Source organism: Cynoglossus semilaevis, chromosome 14, assembly GCF_000523025.1.
Source record: "Cynoglossus semilaevis isolate Cse_v1.0 chromosome 14, Cse_v1.0, whole genome shotgun sequence".
Classification (NCBI taxonomy): domain Eukaryota; kingdom Metazoa; phylum Chordata; class Actinopteri; order Pleuronectiformes; family Cynoglossidae; genus Cynoglossus; species Cynoglossus semilaevis.
This window is the reverse complement of record NC_024320.1, coordinates 25,494,355-25,511,050: the sequence shown is the minus strand read 5'-3', so window position 1 is coordinate 25,511,050 and position 16,696 is coordinate 25,494,355. Positions and strand designations below refer to the sequence as shown.

The 16,696-nt window shown below is 42.5% G+C and overlaps 1 protein-coding gene across 2 annotated transcripts in view; it reads right to left on the bottom strand.

Annotated features, from left to right (window-relative positions):
* Window positions 1-16,318, bottom strand: part of zbtb7c (zinc finger and BTB domain containing 7C) — a 26,528-nt gene extending 10,210 nt beyond the window's left edge. The window contains exon 1 of one of the 2 annotated variants that reach the window (XM_008326084.3): window positions 15,788-16,318. The gene's annotated coding sequence lies outside the window, so the exon portion shown is untranslated. Of the gene's footprint in view, window positions 1-3,973; window positions 5,220-15,787 lie in introns of those variants that run through there. The other variant, XM_017038520.2, reaches the window with a different exon arrangement.
* Window positions 16,319-16,696: the final 378 nt, after the last annotated feature.

The window sequence follows — 16,696 nt, the reverse complement described above, 5'->3', positions numbered from 1 at the left end:
ATCCATCCATCCATCCATCCGTCCATCCATCCGTCCGTTCGTCCGTCCCACTCCTGTACAACTCTATGGGCCACGTGCTGCTGTTGCTGTTTGCTCGCCTGGTGCCCAGTGAACACCACTCCCCTTCATTCCCACTGTTTGCCTGACGCTAGTTCTTCGCGGCCAGCCCTTAATTACAATGTGGAGAGGATCTAAGGAGGATGTGCCACATAGACAGGGAGGGGAGGAGGGCACAGCTTTCCCACCACAAGGTCCTGGAGCGACATTTCATCAGCCAAACAGCCTTAACCCTTTACACACACACACACACACACACACACACACACACACCACCCACCCATCAGAGCTGCCAGGGTGGGGACGTCTTGTGAAAGGGCTTTGATAATTACTGTTTTACTCACTTGGTTTCACATCTTTTTTTTTCCTTTTTTTTTTTTTTTTTTTTTTAAGAGAGTTAAATGTTTTTTCACCTGTCTGTACATTCAGTCAGTGGCACTTTTAATTTTTTTTTTTTTTTTAACAAGAGTTTAAAACAGACATTTTTTGCCTGGTTACTTGTGGTCAGACTCAGACAGCATCGTTATGAACAGGCGGCGTGTAAGTGTAGCATCAGTCGAAAGATGCGCAAAAAAAAACCCCAAATAAAATGAAATGTTTTAGCATCGGCTACGTTGTTTAAAAACAACGTATTTAAACATGTAAAATATTATTATTTTTAAATTCTAGATTTATTATTTTTGATTCATTTGAGCGCCAAAGTTGAAGTAGAACATTCTTAGATTTCACTTCTTAATAACATAAAATTTACAGAAATTTGTATAAGTCACAATTTGTTGAGAAGGTTTTGTTTCCCTGTGGAATTTAAACATTCATTCAGGTAAAACATGATGTAAATAATGAAATTATATTTTAATGAATCGTATAATTCCATATGTTTTCTACTTTCCGTAGTATGAGCCTTGACTTGAAAAATTCAAAGTGAATTCATTTCGAAGGTTTCTGAGACCAAACCTGTACAGTTCCAGTGGCCGAGACAAGGATTGTTTTATAAATTAGACCCACTGACGATGACAGAACAGACATGGCCGCCTCTCCCTCCTGTTCTTTCTACGTCTCCTTTCACTTAGTCATCAACACGTCGGACTCCAACACTCCCACCTCAAACTATGTGTCACCTCCGTCCTTTGTTGTCTTTTCCTCCCAGGAACTTCATCAGATTCCTGGGCGTATGACCACCACCACCACCACCACCTCCACCTCCTCCTCCTCCACCTCCACCTCCTAATCATCCTCCGCTTGTTCTCACCCCCCCCTCCCTTCCTCCCGCTCCTGCAGCTGTATCATCATTATGCCCACAGCAGGCTGACTAACTGGCCTCCCAGCCCTGACCGCTCTGACCACAAATCAGCAGCTAATGTCCATCTCAGCCCTTGTCACGGGCAGACACTCATTTGGCCTCTAAGCTGCGACACCCGCAGCCTAGTTTATCCCTGTCGGGCCGCTGCATCCACCTGACCCACATGCTAAATCACCAGCAGCCAAAGTTCACCCCCCCCCCGTCACCGACTGCCCGTAGCAAACACCTGCTAAACAGCTGTCACGGCCGGACAATGGCAGCGGCCGTAATTTATGGTATTGACGGACAAAACTCAGGCCCTTATGAGGTGAGCCGTCCATCGGAGCGGGTGTGTGAGGTAGTCCATTATCAGCAGTGACACGGCGCTGCACCTGTTTGCTGAGGAAACTCTTGCTCGGTGGCTGCACTCGAGTGTCACACACACACACACACGTCTGCGGCCCATACACAGCGGGGGTTTTAAGTATTGTCTTAATTGCTGTCAAAACGGTGTAAAATGTACAGCCACTTACAGCACACGGGGCGCCGGCTTGAAGATAATGATGAAATGTTGGGGCGAAAAAAAAAAAAAAAAAACCGGGGAAGCGTTTAAGTGCACAACTTTGGCTAAAGACTTGAACATCGGCTGGAAAGTTTTAATGTGTATTTCACAGAGTTTGGAGGCAAAAAATGGTGACACTTCAGACCACAAGATTTAAGGTTTTATTTTATATCATATTATATTGTATTTATTATATTTTACATATAGTTTTTATATTGAATGTATTCCTGTCATTATTTCGGTCTTAACGTCTTGTTGTCTCTTGATTTTTGCTGCTGTTAAATCACTGCTTTATTTCTGCTTTCTTTAAACCAATCCAATTTTTTTTCGAATTGGATTTTTTTCAACTTTCAAATTAACCTCAAATTAGATGAGATTAGAATCAGTTGGGTTTTTTTTCTCTTCTAAATTGATTTGGATTTGACTCGAATTTTAATCAAAGAAGGAAGATAGATTAGAATAAAATAGAATGGAACACAGCAAATTACATAAAATATCACTTGTTGTTGTGTAAAATGACTATGATATAAAATTTACAAGTTTATGAGACAAGACAAAATATAATGAGAAAATATATAGTAAACATAACATTAGAGATAAGAAGAAAAATTCCAAATATTTCATGGCTTTTTTTACTAATTAATCAAATTTTGGAAAATACAAATAATTATAAATAATTTTCTCACTCAGTAAATCATCAAATCATATCCATACCCCAGTTGTATATTTGAATATAAAATGACATGATGTCGTGGTGTTTCAGCAGACCTGGGGGCCAGCTTGACTCGCTCTGTTACTCAAAGACATTTCCTTCCTTCCTTTTTTTTTTTTTTTCAACAAGTGTCACCTCCTGAGCCTTTAGGGTGGCCCACAGCTACAGACCATTATCTCCCTCAGCCCAAAGTAAACAAAAGTTTGAGGTTTATGATGCTAAAGATTAGTTGTTAGTAACTTCATACAGTTACAGTCATTATAAAAATGACGTGTGGACGAAGAACAAACAGAAACTAAATCTGTTAAAACCCCAGATGAAACAGAAGAAAAGAAATTCAGTTCAGTTCAAATTAAATTATAAAACATTTGTGTTTCTGAACAAGTCAAGAATGAACATTTTTTAAATCTCATCTTCTCTCTCTACAAGAGCACACAATGAGTACATGATGTACCTACAGTATTCGTATCGACTTTTCATCGTTTTTGTTTTTGTTTTGGACATTTTTTCAGAAACCATGTCGACGTAAAATAAATGTAAAAAAATACTTTTATAAATAAAAACTGTTATATTTGGTAACAACGAGTAAACAAGTGATTGAACTGAGTGATCGAGAAAAACGCTGCTTTCTGTTTCCTTTCACGCTACACTTCGACTCCGACACACATGCGTTTCCCTGGCGATAACTGCGTCGAACCTCCGACCGCTGCCTGTCCCTGAAGGAGTCCTCCACCCACCAGGTGAACAAACGTCTTTTATGACGATATATGAAGCCAACTTTTCAACAACAGCTCGCAGACGGCCCTGAGGATATTACGGGTCTTTGCGTTTTCGTTTTGCGAGGAGATGAGGTCAGAGGTCTGTTCTGTTCGTAAACAGTAATTTACAGCTCAGCCTAAAATCCATAACATGTTTTTATTTTCCCAAACACCTCCTTCGGGGGCGACTGCGTCACCTGATTGTTTACCTTGGAGTTAAAGGAGGATGTCCTTTACACGCCGTATATTTTTTTCACGCGTAATATCTAAAAGTGAAATATGTAATTACAGCTGGAGACAAAACACATACTTAAGTCCGCAAAAAAAAAAAGTTCGACGCTGCAACGACACGCCGCCGTGCCGTAAACACTGGGGTTATTTCCAGAGCACAATATTTAAATAATTACACCGGTCATTAAGTGACTTTACTGGCGTGTTTGCACCTCGTCAGGCCTTTATGATGTGAAGGTTACAACATGCACAGGAACTCAGCGGTTGTTAACACCGTGCACTCCCTCAAAGTCTATCACACGCACGTACATTCATCTGATCTTCATCAGCTCGTCAGCCTCACTCAGACCTCAGCAGCCTCTCACCTACCGTACCTTCACTTTCTTCTTCTTCTTCTTCTTCTTCTTCTTCTTCTTCTCTCCTCGGGCGTCCTTTAATTCCCAGACTACTGGGAGTCTCCGTGGCTCCTCGCTTGACCTCTCGGCATTGCCCTCTTTAATTGACTTACAAGTGTCTCTCTCTCTCTCTCTGGTCTCCTGTCTGTCTGTCTGTCTGTCTGTCAGTCAGTCAGTCAGTCAGCTGGGCACTCCAGCCATTCACATGCTCCTCACTGTTGCCCATTCACAAGAACAATAAAAGAGAGAAGCCCAGTGAGGAATATCCAGAAGAGCAGACGTAAGAGCAGCAGAGCAGCGTGTGATTCTTGGGTCTCTCTCTCTCTCTGTGAATCAGGCGGCGCGGCTGCTGTGGAGTTTAGAGTCAGCCTCACTGTTGTGTGTGGCTCATGTAGGACGAGCGAGGGAGTAAGAGGAAGGGAGGGAGGGCAGCAGCACTGCGCTGTGGAGATGTCGCACCACTAGTTTTTATAGCAGGGTGGGTAGCTGGAAGATAATAATACCCCATCCTCCTCCACAACACAAGTTTAAGCGCACTGTGTAATAAGCCCATGGCGCAGACACCCTCTGATTTAGGTCAGACAAAATGAATTTTTAGTTGTGTTAGAGAGGTTATTGGTATAAAGGGACCGGGGCAAAGAAACTCGAAGGGGTTGTTTGGGGAGAGCGAGGGAGGGAGGGTAAAAAAAAGGAAAGGAAAAAAAAAAAAAAAAAAAAAAAAGAGAAGAGTTGGAAAACTATTTCGTGCCCCTCTCTTGGTTAGAGTCTCAAGCTGAGCCGAGGAGATGAACTGAGGCAGAAACGCTACAGGAACCCTCAGCCACTTAGTTTCTCTTCAACACCTGCCTTAAAGTCAAATTCTCTTCCACAACTGTTGCACAAACAAATCAGCGCGGTGGTGTCTCTGGACTTTCATGCAGTTTTTTTTTTTTTTTGTCAGATTATTTTGGGACAAAGCCAAGAGCTGTTGCCCTCTGAACAGTCACAACACTCAACAGTCTGAAACGACGTCTCGGCTTCTTAATGGGACAGAGACACAGAAATTAAACCACAGACGTCAGTAAAACACCAGAAGTGACTTGGTACAGACTGAAAAAAACAAAAAAACAAAACGAGGTTTCACAAAGAAGATGTTAGAGAACACAAGGCCAACAATGGATTCCTGGTCTGAGTCAGAAAGGCACCTAAAAAAGGGCAACGGTTAGTGAGTTCACCACCACCTCCTCCACCTCCTCCTCCTCCTCAGCCGGTCGGCAGAAGGAGGTGGAAGAGGAAGTCTGCTCTTAATGCACAGAAATATGACAAAGGTCTGGAGAACGGTTTTCTCTAGCCATCGTTGTGGGACCTTCACAACAAAACTAATATTAAAATAGATTCAGGAGGAGTGGGTGAATATTTTCAGGTAGTGAGGGGCAAATGTTCTGCCCAGGGACACATTGGCATGAAAACTAAATGTTAAATAAATTAAATTAAATGAATGCTCTAGTCAACAAATAATTATTTGTGGAGCAAAGGAGGTTCTCATTGAAGGGATTTGAACCCACAACCTTCTGCATCACAGCATGACTGAAAGTACAGGCACAGGTTTGTGTTTTTTAGCAGAGAGGAAACGAGGAAATGAAATGTTAAGACGTGTTGAAATTGATTTACTACGACTATACTCGCAAGTACTCACAACCACAACCATTGGCTTTTCCTGTGTGACATCATCATCAAACTATGCCTTTTGGTAGGCTGCGTAGGAATGCTTCATCAACAGAGAATGTGGTCTGGCTTTATAGATATATATATATATTATATTTTTTTTAATTTTACATTTTTTACGCGCCGATGTTGTGTATATATATATATATTATTTTTTAAAAATTTTACATTTTTTTCGCGCCGATGTTGTTAAAGGAATGAAAACAAAAGTAGTTTTTTTCATTCATAAAGGTAAAGTATGCGATGAGCCGTTGTTTTCATAGTGGTTTCTGGAACTTCAAATCTTCTAGAATATTCCTAACCATCCATAAATCAGCAGCGACAGTCACACTGCGAAAGCAGTCAAATTATGTCGAGTTAACCTCCGCAAACAAGAAGACATCAGAGTGTACATCAGACTGCTAGCCCACTTCCCCTTGGGGGAAAACACGGACCAGAGCAAACCACAGCCCATGCCCTGGTGGTTTACACTGTTTTGTACAGGGAGAGAGCTGAAGCCAGCTCACACTGGCATCCAGTATATATAAACAGGGTTAGCCACTAACTGCTAACAGGCCGGCCAGACAGCCAGAAAAACACCATTTACTGTCCAGTAAGATTGCCTATCGTTTTTCTGCGTACGTCACCGGAGCACAGTGTCAGTCACACCTGTGAGTTCATCAGCCGTGGACGTGGCCACGTGGTTATGGAAGTCAAATAATGAGGAAGAAACTCATGTTGATTTTTACGGGGAAGTCAGAAGACCAACACTTCGTAGAAAGATGTTACGATTGTGATTTAAAAAACACATAAACAGCTTTAACGACTTGTTATCAGAGCAAACATCAGATTTTCTAGCCAAAACTGAATAATTAGTGAACACGTTTTGGAGTGGACACAGCATTTTTTCACAGAATTTTAAGGATAGGGAGTTATTTTTATAGATTGTTTGTTTCAATTAACAAAAAAAAAAAAAAAAAAAACTACATGGGAAAAAATATTTTTGGTGAAAATTTAAAAACCTACATTTAAAAGCATGCATGCAGCAGTTGCTTTTAACCAGAGCGACTCACATGAAGAGGATTAAGTACAGTTTCCCTGGGGCTCGAACCCAGGACCTTCTGCATGTAAGGCAGGTGTCATTACCGCTACTGTAATTTTGAATTACATGTAAATCCAAATGTATTTATTACATTTTATAAATGTAATGTCTTCTGTTGATTTTACTCTGAAACCACCCTGAAATTATGTTTAACTTGCATTACCAATGCTGGCCAGCAGGGGATGGCTGACCTAGTCATCTACTGTGTCCATATTTATTTACCACTAGATATTTTGATAACAGTAGTCAGCATCTTTCTTTTTACAAATATTTATGACGTCCCGCGCACTCATCTATCTGACAGTGTGAGGGCGCTCTACCTCTGTTCTCCACCGGGTGACATAGACATAAGACCATCAGTGGTGAGTAATGAGCGCGTGAACCTTGTTTCTACTAAAACACAGTCCTGAGAAGTCACTGGTGACAATCAAGTGGGACATGTTTTAGGACTTCCTCAATAAAAGACAACGTCTTTTATTGAGGAAGTCAAAAATATTCCAAATAATCTGCCCCCCCAGGACGGATGATGAATTGATGCTGTTTTAATCCTAAGTGGAGTCAACCAGGAGAGACATGAACAGATGCTACGAAGAGCGCCCCTGGAGGGAGGAGCCTGGAACAGCAGACTGACACAGAGCTGGTGTCATTAAGTGAAGTTCTTTCTGTTTTGCCTGTGTGTCCATCTGTAGCTCTGTCTGTCTGACATCTCCACGTACCTGTTTACTGTCAACTGCTGCGCCCTGCGGGACACACACACACACACACACACACACACACACCAGATTGGCACTTGGGAGTGGGCGTAGGGTGTGAAGCATCATTACATAAACTTGATAACACGGAGATAAGGCTGCACAGAATCACCAACACACACCAAGAAGACATAAGGACACATGATCTAAAGCAGGCATGTCCAAACTAAGACCCGGGGGCCGGATGCGGCCCGTTCAGATTTTTAATCCGGTCTGCCAAACGTTCCCATATTATATAATTATTCTATATTATCATCATATTTCTGCCTTTTCTCTGCAATACTCATGTTTCCCCAATAGATGGCGTAGAAAAATGATAAAAGCATTTTAGCATTTTGACATTTTTCTTAGTTCACACAAACGCTCCATCTCTCTGCACCTGACCCCGGACTCCCCCCCCCCCCATGTTCAATGTTAGGACCAATTGTGGCCCGCGAGTCCAAGGTTTGTCCACGCCTGGTCTAAAGGCTGACTCCATTTAAAACAAGTGTTTTCTGAGTGAAATGGAACGACGTGTTCACCTGTTAAACACAGATCAGTGATGGGGAAGAGGTGATTGGCCCTGGTTGATCAGCGTTTGTCGTCAATACGATCATCCAGCGTGTCGTTCCAGACTGTCACGTCAATTTGACGCTCATGAATTCCTGCATTCATTCATTCACAGATTCCAGATCTTCATCTTCTTCATCACACTGTGTCAGTTCACACACCAGTTTCATTCATCCACACGGGACGCCGATGTTCCCATATCTGCCATCTACAGTTCCATCAGTGCAATAACACGTCCAGGTTATTACCAACCAATCACAGCACTGGTCATACAATGGTGACCAGTCATTAAATGATATGTTCTGGTTGTTGGTTTTCAGGTCAGTCAAAGGTCACAGACCGAGGTGTAACTAAAAGAAAACGAAAGCTCAGTGACGGACTGCTAATCTGTTTGGTCTGTCGGATGAAATATGGCGCAGAGCTCCAAGGTTTTGTGAAGCTGTACACTTTAAAAACTTCAGTACATGAAGTCCTCGGTTTACGACGTCCTCCACCTACGGAGATTCGTGGTTACGTCTCCGTCTCCGTCTCCGGCCTTAAAACAAGAACCGGAACTAGTTGTTGAGCAGAGTGGATGGATGTGTTGTCACGTACGCCTGTTGTACGCCGTACATTAGATGGCGCTGCATTCGCTTTCTTTTGTGTGTGTTGTATTTTTGTGGAACTTTTTGCCCTTCGTTATGGCTCCCAGGCGTAAGTCAGACCTTTCGGATGTTGTTATGAGTTCAGACTTGACTGCGTTGTAGGGGAGGAGCCCCCGTGTACCACTGCTTTATTACTGCCACAGTCATTTGTTCAGAGTGAGGCCTGTTTTGTTAAGGCGAGGTTTAGCCGGGTGGGAGAGAGGCAGAGAACGGGAGAGGTCTTCTCCTCTTCTCCTCTTCTCCTCGTAGTGTGGAGAAGGAGCAGCTGATCAGCAGAAGCTTCACAGATCGACTCCCCCTGTCTGTGAGTCCAAGGACAGAGCTCAAACCCACTGTTTGTGCTGCCTTGCTCAATCACATGCAATGGCCCTCACTTTCTCCCCCCCACCCCCCGACACACACACCCATCTGTCATGTCACAGAGGTCATTAGAACTCACTCACCTTGGAGCAGGCCGTTCGGCTGAGTGAGGTGAAGGCGTTTACGCGGCGCTGACCTTTCTGTTAATACTCATGTCACAGAGGTCATTAGAACTCACCTTGGAGCAGGCCAGCCGTTCGGCTGAGTGAGGTGAAGGCGTTTACGCGGCGCTGACCTTTCTGTTAATACTTTAACTTTCCCCTGTTTGGTCTTGTTGTTTTTTTTTATTTTTTTTTTTTTTGGACGGCCTAATCACCGTTGGAAGCTTTTGCCAGAAGGGAGTCAACATACACAAGCCGCGTGTTTAGAACTGTCAGTGCTGGGAGTGCAGTGAGTTACAGGTGGTCCGGCGTCGTGGTAGCTTTATGAGGAAAGAGGAAACCTGAATGTTTGTTTGTTTATCTCAAACAAATGTTGTAGAATTTGACTTCGTGTCTCACTGTATTTCCGAGGACGGTGCGATCGAGGAAAACAAGAATTTTGCCGGTGAATCTTTGCCGCCATGAGTTCGAAGTTAACGACTTTACACAGGCTGACTGTTGTATAAGAAGATGGCACTTTATTTAGCCCAGCTCTTTTTCTCTATGTGCTGTATAAGAAGATGGCACTTTATTTAGCCTCTTTTTCTCTATGTGCCGCGCCATCTTTGAAGGATCAATAGATTTTCTAAATCTTTCAAACTTTCTTCTGTCAGTATCAGAGTCTGAATGACCTTTGACCTGTTGTTTTGAAACACTGACAGATTATCTTTGAACGAAAAAAGTAAAGGGGTATGACTGGATGAAGGATGAAGTCATGAAGTAAATTAGTAAAACTGAAGTACAGTTTTTCACTGCGGCCCAGTAAAAAATGAGCTACGAGGAGGGGGTCCCTCATGGAGAGTGTCAATAGCTTGACTTTTTTTTACCCAGAAGGCCTGCATACAAACCTAGCTCCATGACCTTTGACCCATTAACAGGAAGGTTAGGGTTAGATCTGAAGAACTGTTCACGATACAGACGGACTTGGAGTCGTCCTTCATTTCTTCTTCTTCTTCTTCTTCTTTCATGCATTTCATATTTACATATTTCTTTCTTGAACTGCGGTCACGTCAACAACAGACCATTAAACCCGGCTAATCTGTAGTCCACCATCACTGACCCTACAGTCTGTACCTTCTGTCTGTGACCCTGTGTCCATCTCACATTTTAATGTCATTTCCAGCCTTAACTGTTTATTTTTTGGGGGTTGTGACAAAACAGACTTCTCTGTAAGTAATGACCGTTTGGGTTGTGACAAAACAGACTTCTCTGTAACTAATGACCATTTGTTCTGTTTGGTTTTTTTGGTTTTTCTTTCAGTTTATGTCCAGCTCTGCCACACTGACAGGTCAACCCCCCCCCCCCCATTAGAAACACATCAGACGCCTGACCTTCACACACGTGTTAACAACAAAGCCTTTAAATCCTGACAACATTGCTCTTAGACCTCCTGACCTCCTGACCTCCGTCACTGCGTCCTGCCACTGTGTTGTGTTCATTTGATTTCTCTTCAAGTGTGTGTGTGTGTGTGTGTGTGTGTGTATGTGTGTGTGGAGCCAGGGTCGTGGGGTGAACGAGGACAGCTCCGTACAGTGATAACGAGAAGGAGGCCAGCCTTGGTGGGACAGCCTCTGTCTGCCCTCGGGTAGTGTGTGTGCGTGCATGCATGTTTGTGTGTGCACATGTGTGTGTGTGTCAGCAGGAGAGCCCTGGGGCGCTCTGGAAACTCCTAATTAAAACCAGTCAGGCTGCAGGGCAAGGGAGACAGATGCCTGTCATGACACACACACACACACACACACACACACAAGGTGGCGGAACAAATTCAACCACATGCACGCTCACAAATGCACCAGCCTGATCTGGAGGTCAGGTATTTTTGGACGATCACATCCCACCCACTCAGGTATCACACAGGTTACCAGTCTGTGTCTCACTCCTGTGACAAAAACAAGTCATGAAAATCAACTGCAGCGAAACCACGGCAGTGCAGCAGATAAGTGACGATCAGAAAAAAAAAAAAAAAAAAAAAAAATCCGACGCACTTCGTCCACCGCCTGTTCACGCACACGCTTCGTGATTCAATCCATCACTTTTTAAGTCAAGGTTAGCCCGAGGTTAAACAAACGCAGCTAATTTCATTAAAAAAAAAAACAAAAAAAACAAAGCATCAGTGAACTCTCATTACTTTCATCTGCACCTGAAAAATCTGCTGGATGGTGTCAAGGTCTTTCTCCGTACACACACACACACACACACATGCAGTCGTGACCCATTCTTCCTTCCAGATTGACACATCTCTCTTCCCCTCAGCACAGAATGAGACATAATTGTGCTGAATATCTGTTGCCCGCAGACTCTGTCACTTTTTTTTTTTTTCCGACTCCGTTCCCCCATGTACGGCCCAGAGCTGCAGGCAACCAGATATAATGCTTAGCAGGGTAACTGCTGTTTGTCTGGGGTGGGTGGGTGGATCAAGGCATGCTTCTCTCCTTTCTCTCCCGGTGATTAGATAGCATAAGCAGGCCAGCTAGCCGAACCCACACACTCATGTCTCTAAAACTGCCATCCAGCCCTGCTTTTTCTCTGCTGCCTCTCACACACAGGTGGGTGGACCCACTTATTCAACCCAGATCTTTCTTTTAGACATTATGAAATCAAGCGTTTTTTTCCTTTTCATCTCACTCCCTGATACTGAATGACGTTGGACTCGTTGTACGTTTCCTGCAGATTCTCCTTTGGCTCTGTTCCATGGACCTCAGCTTTAATTTTCAAATTTACAGGGTGGTATTTTTTTTTTCTTTTCGTTTTCCCCCTCATTGTCAAGCTGACAATCATGTCTCATTGCACTTGTCACCGTAGGCTGAGGCTAGGTGGGTTGCCAGTGGTTACAGGGGCCTATTTTCTATTATCTAGGTAACATTCAGGAAACACCCACAATCTGTAGGCAATGTAAAATGCTTCATTGCACAACCACATTACAAATTGTGGCTGCCACTGACATTTCAGATGTCGACATGTATGACAAAAAATATAGCTGTGATTACTTCAACTCTGCCAGGGATACAACACACACACACACTAACACACACTAACACACATTTCGTAGTAAGGAATTCATAATATAAAAGTTTACGGTAGTTTTCAGAGTGAAAAACTGCAGGAGAAGAATACATTTTGAAATAAAAGGAGGAGGGAAAACAACTCTTTTGGCCTACGTGACATATGTTTGCCCTTGCAAGCACTGAGCTAGCTTTCAAGCTAGTTTTGTTTGATCAATTACTGGTAATTAGTTTTATCTTGAAGTTATGTTTTTATTTAATCTAAAATAAAAAGATTTTTGAACACATTCAAAATGTTTGTGGACCATTTTGGATGATTTTATTTGTGTTGTGACATTCTTTCAGCTGATTAGCCCATTTTAGCCACCTTTGACTTTGTTACGATAGAAGCTGCTCCTAGGCTAATCTTCATTTGTCTTTTAGAAAACTATTTTTGGCTTTGTTACGATAGAAGGCTAATCCTAGGCTAATCTTCATTTGTCTTCTACTTTTTTAAATTCAAATCTGAGGCTTAGTATGTGAAGACTAACCTTTGTCTTCTACTTTTTTAAATTCAAATCTGATGCTTAGTATGTGAAGACTAACCTTTATTTAGATTTATTTAGATTTATCCATATTGTCGCCAGTTTGGCCGATTGTGTGGTATTTTCACAATGTTATATGTTAATGTTTAGCTATTTCTTTGTCAACTTTGGCTAATTGTTTTCACTGCTTGTGGCTAACTTATTTTAGACAACCTTTTGCTGTTAGCTCATCAGCTATTTATTTCAAACTATTTTTCAACTCTATTTATACTGTAGTCCCAGGTCGATTTGGTTTGATTTGTTTAATATCATAATTAATTGTTTTAGCTACATAACCAGTTATTTAGAACGTTCTGTTTCCACTATATATATTTTTTAAACCCAATTAGTCCAAATGAGTGAAAGTCATTAACTAAGGACAGAGGAGTGGTGGACCTCAGGACACAGCAGCTGACCTCTAGATGGTTTACTGAATCCCTTCTTTGCTTGTCGTTCAAGCAAGGTGTTTTGTTTTGTTGTTTTTTTTTTTGGTTTCGTGAGGAATACAAAAGTACACAAATCCCACAGAAGGAGCTTTTTTGGCAGGGCCCGGGCCTCCCACCCACGAATGCCTCTTCAAGCCTCCTCCCATCCACTATTCATCTGTGAGGGGTGGCTTACTCACCCAGCCCTACTCCAACACAAAACAGAAACTGGACCGGAGTCCTACGGAGGAGGACGGACACACAAACACAAACACGCACTCACAGACCACTTTTACTGCAATGGAAACACGGAATTGCATTCGTTTTAACACCAAAACTTGTTAGAAGGCACTCCTAACTATTCTGGTGACACTCTGTCCTGCAGATCTGAATGTATGTGGCTGCATGAGCAGATTTTAGACAGCTGTGATAAGTTCTGTCACAGCAGGTTAAAATCAGATTGTGGAGGCCTTGGGTAACTGCTGTCACACGAGCTGGCCCACACGCTGTCAGTTGGCAAGGAGGCGTAGACGGACTCATTCACTCGGTCACTCTCCTAATGAACACATAGTTTCTTTTTTTTTTTTTTTTTGGAGATTATAACGCCACACCTTCAATCGCTCAACAGTTTCAAGTCTCAGACTCTGACTTTAACTCTACCTACGAACGATCTTAAACACATTTTTTTTTTTTTTTACAAACCTCTACTTATCGTACACAGCTTACTTAAAGGTGAAATTGTTCCAACTGTTGTGTTTGCTAAGCAAAGTGATGTAAGAACGGCTGTTTGACGAAAGGGCCCTGCAAGGATCAGGTTAAATTCAGATAATCCTGCAGAGAAAGACACAGACAGACAGCCTCTCACTGCCTTTCTCTTCCTCAGCCGATGAAACTAGGTGTGGTGTCAGTCTGACTGTGTATCCCCATCTAACCTCACTGATGAACTCAGCTGGTAATACAATAACCTGGTCCGTGTGTAGTCAACCAGATTTTTTAATTGCCGTATTTGATAAACCTACACGTACTGTACTGTACTGTACTGTACTGTACTGTACTTCATCATGTAAAATTTTAAATACATAAACTTCAAAACCAATACTTTTGTTTGGCCAGGACAGGTTTACACTTCACAAAAGTCAAACAATTATAATCTAAAAAAGACAAAACTAAAAAAAAAAAGCGTGTGTTTGTGTTTGGATATAAATATAATATATATTTTTATTTTTATAAATAATTATGCATCTCAAAGTCAGCGAAAACATGTCCTAGATTTAATAATTAAATATTAAAACTGGTCCAAAGCATTACTTATGACAATAATAATAATAATAATAATAATAATAATAATAATAACAGAGGGAGGTGATGGAAAGAAGGCGTACGTGGCCTAAAACTTTCCCCAATCGCCCACAACTGTCCTGGAGGTCGACTTCTGAAGACACTTGCTGTCAGTCCTCTTCATTTATTTTAATTTTTTTCGTCGCACACAGTTTTGTTCTGTAACTAACACCTGCTCACAAGGTACTTTTCCACCGCTGATGTTAAAGGAGTCATTTGCAGTTCATTTAAAACCACGCAGTATTTGGCATCACATCTGAGGAGCAGCCACTCATTACAATGTCAACCTAATTAATACAGAGAAGAAGAACAAGACGGAGGTAGAAGTTGGTGTCTGCATGTAGCTGCCCTGACCGAACGGTACATTATCAGCCCGCCTAATAATACGCTTAAAGGTTAAAAGATACTGATTGGGGGGGTGGGGTGGGGTGGGGGGGGGGCAGGAAGAGTGAAATGATTTTGAATGTCACACCTCTGCCTCCACATCTGTCACACACCATTAAACTGGCACCGCGTTTACTCTTCAAGTTCAAATGTGACGCCTCAACTTGTAGCTGATGAGACGGGTTCCTGGAGGACAGATGTTGTCCCAGAAGTCTTATTAGCGGCACGTCATTAGGACGCTGCCTCAAATGTATTCATGCAGCGACTCGTCCGCTCTCGAACGGCGGAAATATTGCGAACGCTGTGGACGACTGTATGGAGAGCAGAAAGTTTGTGCTCCGTGCTGTAATTCATCACTCCGTTGTTACGATTAAAAATGATATCAGTCCTTCGGGCTCTTCCAGCTTTGTCATGCTTTCACTTGCTTCCTTCTCGGTGTGTGGCTCTAACAGAGAGTGTGAGAGGAGGAGGTTTTTTTTTTTTTTTTTTTTATTGCACACATCTGCTGCCAGATCTGCACAGAGAGGTTTCTAGAGAGTAATGAGAGCGACTGACATGTCATTTTCAACTGTACGTCCTCTGGTAAAGAAGAGTGTGATGTCGCACTAGTTTACTGCAGTGGGAGCCGAGAGGAACCTACCGAGACTAAGGTCACCACCACTCTGCAGTCTGATTCTGGTGCAGCTCTGTGCAGACTTTGAAGTTTTGCCACAAACACAGAAAAATATGACCCTCTCATTATGACTTTTTTAGAATTCGGGAACAGGCTGTGTTATAAAAGGGAAAAGAACACGTCAGAGAGAGAGAAAGAGAGAGAGAAGACAGAGTGGAGTGCTGGAGATGTCACTGACCTTTTAGGAGAAGGAGTTCTGAGTTGAGTTCCTCTCTAGTGCCCTTAAGAGTCCCTGTAAGAGGCGTCGACGCTGCCTGAGCGCAGGCACATGAGTAAAAGTGAGAGCAGACGAGATCAAGGCTCAGAGCTGCTCTGAAGGTGTGTCAGTATTTGGGGGAGTGAAAAGGTACCGTACCATGAAACGGTTATCTAAGAAACACAACAAAACAAACCTGCTACACCCACCAGCCTCAGCCAACACCCCTCCCTCCCTGTAAACCAAAAGTATTTGGCAGCGTTCCCTACAAGTCCACCTGTGCTTAGGGGAGGGGAGTGACGCACACTCACGGGCCAAGCCTTAAAACCTGCTTGCGAGCTAGGACTGAGCGATATGGAGCCTTACAGAAAGGGATGAAGGGCAAAAGGGAAAAAAGGAGGCCTGAAAAAGTGAAGCAAGTTTTTTTTTTTTTTTTTTCTTAAACTCAAGCCACAGAGAGGCAGATACTAGAAACATACACAATGACAAAAGAAAGGATTCTGGTATCATGTAAACAAACTAGAACACATATCATATCATATCATATCATATCATATCATATCATATCATATCATATCATATCATATCATATCATATCATATCATATCATATCATATCATATCATATCATATCATATCATATCATATCATATCATATCATATCATATCATATCACCAACAAAAGCAGGGAGAAGTGAAAGAACTGCAGACCAGTGCTGTGACAGAGACGTGGTGACACTATGAGTGTATGTGGGCGTGAGTTCGTCACTGCATCTGTCACCTGCCTGGTAAAACGTAAGAGCTATTGTGCTGCTCCAAAGCCCATGATGCAGTGAAATGGCAACACAAAGAGGAGGCATAATGAGGGATGTAAAAACTGCTGAAGACACCA